The sequence below is a fragment of the Megascapheus bottae genome, chromosome 20 (genome assembly GCF_031878675.1).
Source record: "Megascapheus bottae isolate mThoBot1 chromosome 20, mThoBot2.hap1, whole genome shotgun sequence".
Lineage (NCBI taxonomy): Eukaryota > Metazoa > Chordata > Mammalia > Rodentia > Geomyidae > Megascapheus > Megascapheus bottae.
Window position 1 is genome coordinate 21,344,010 of NC_143528.1, and position 2,230 is coordinate 21,346,239.

At 46.9% G+C, this 2,230-nt stretch overlaps 1 pseudogene; it reads left to right on the plus strand.

Moving 5' to 3' along the window:
* The first annotated feature begins 1,262 nt into the window (after positions 1–1,262).
* LOC150049284 (mRNA turnover protein 4 homolog pseudogene) lies at positions 1,263–1,933 on the plus strand (annotated as a pseudogene).
* The last annotated feature ends 297 nt before the right edge of the window (positions 1,934–2,230 follow it).

Below are 2,230 nucleotides of genomic sequence, written 5' to 3' on the forward strand. Positions count from 1 at the left end.
TGCATGAGTGGTTTCATAGGCACCCTTCTAAGGTAGCTGTGGGAAGAAGGAGAAAAAGAAAGGTTGGAGGTGAGGTTGGAGGAGGAGAAAGAGAAATTAATGCTTTCCAAAGGAGATGGTGCCTGAGCTAAGCTTGTACTGCCCGTAGTTACTATTAGCCTGATAGAGGTGGAACCAATGACAAAGTAGAAAGAACTTCTTCAGATGCACAGAACCCTGAGATTGCGTGACCCATTTGGACAACTGAAGGAGGTCATATGACTGTGGAAAGAGGGAACTGTTTTGGAAGCAGAACCAGTAAGCAGAGTCTTGATTATGAAAGATCCTTTGTTGGTGTTTTTGCCCAGTAAAGAAAATTGGATTTTATGCTAAGAGTTGAGGGGAAGATAACTGGAGGATTTTAAGCAGCTGCATTTTTTAAAAAGCCATGCTGAATATTAGAGATGTGATGTTGGGATGATGCAGAAGGGAAGCAGGAGAAAACAATGCAAAGGCAGAAAGCAACTGAAGTCTGTCCACTGTAGACATGAGGAAATGAGTGAATAGAACAGAGATGGAGCAGAGGAAAAAAATGAAAGACATATTGAAGAGCCAGAATCAATAGAGTAGTGTAAAGTTTCTATTGCTGTGTATTAAACTGTTCTAGAAAGTTGTGATTAATCAACACATTGGCTTACCTTTGTTTTTGTTTTCTTCCAATTTAGGCAGGGCCTGGAGGAAACAGCTCATCTCTGTTCTACTTGGTATTAATTGTAGTTCCTTGATTGAGACTGGGGGATTTATTTCTAAGATGGCACACTCACATCATAGCTGGTGAGTTGGTGTTTGCTGAGAGTTGGATCAAATGGGTGAATGTAAAAACCGTATTACCAACATTTCTGCTGAAGGTAAAGTTGGAATGGGACAGCCTGGGCTCTCTGATCCATGAAGCATTGACCAGGTTTTGATTTTGAACTTGGACCTCTTGTCCCAGTTCTCTTGGTCTCTGTCCATCCATTCTGGTTCCTATGTCTACTCTGGCATAAATCACTGTACATCGTGTTTTCCTGGAATTCAGTTCAGAGAAAACAGAGAAGCCATCTTTTGAGAGGTTTGAATTGGGAGACTTTTTTTTGGAGACCTGAGGTCTGCAGGTAGACTCCTGTCTCAAAGACCTACAGCCACTCCAATACACTTAATACTGTTGGAAAACTGCGCCTCGAGAGCAGGAGATGAATGAAAGAGCAGAAAAACAGGCTGCGGCCGCACGTGTCCCCAGCGCAATGCCTAAATCCAAGAGGGACAAGAAAGTGTCCCTAACCAAAACCACCAAAAAAGGCTTGGAACTGAAACAGAACCTGACAGAAGAGCTTCGGAAAGGCGTAGACACGTGCCAGTAGCTCTTCATCTTCTCTGTGGCCAACATGAGAAACAGCAAGCTGAAGGGCATCCGGAATGCCTGGCAAAAACAAGGTGATGATGGTGGCCTTGTGACGAAGCCCATCTGACGAATACAAAGACAACCTGCACCAGGTCAGCAAGAAGTTGAGGGGTGGAGTTGGTCTTCTTTTTATCAGCCGCACAAAGGATGAAGTGAATGAGTGGTTCACGAAGTACACACAGATGGACTTGGCCCGAGCAGCTTTCACCGTGAGCCTGGCCCCAGGGCCTCTGCAGCAGTTCCCCCACTCCATGGAGCCACAGTTGAGGCAGCTAGGCCTGCCTACTGCCCTCAAAAAAGGTGTGGTGACCTTGCTGTCTGACTAGGAGGTGTGCAAGGAGGGGGATGTGCTGACACGGAGCAGCCCCGAGTTCTGAAATTCTTTAGGTATGAGATGGCTGAGTTCAAGGTGACCATCAAATACATGTGGGATGCGCAGTCCGGGAGATTCCAGCCGATGGAAGATGACCTGCCTGGAGTGCTCCTGAGTCTGAGGAAGATGAGGACGACTGAGGCCTTTCAGCATCATTAGCACAGTCTTCACCGCACAAGACTCAGTAGGACTCCACTGCCTTCTGCAGGAAGTCTCTATTTATTTTGGTATAGATGAAGATGGGAGAGGCTATTGTAAGTAAAAGCCCTTGGGTTTGTGCTCCACTCACACTCTAGGATTTCTTGTTTATTGGGCAAGCTAGTGTAGTCCTGACCCTGTGGGACCACTTCTGCCCTGGTAGCATAACAGCTCTGGGGGTGGCCCCCAGCAATCCCCACAGCGGGGCTCCCTCCTGTCTAGGAGAAGGCCCTCGGTGC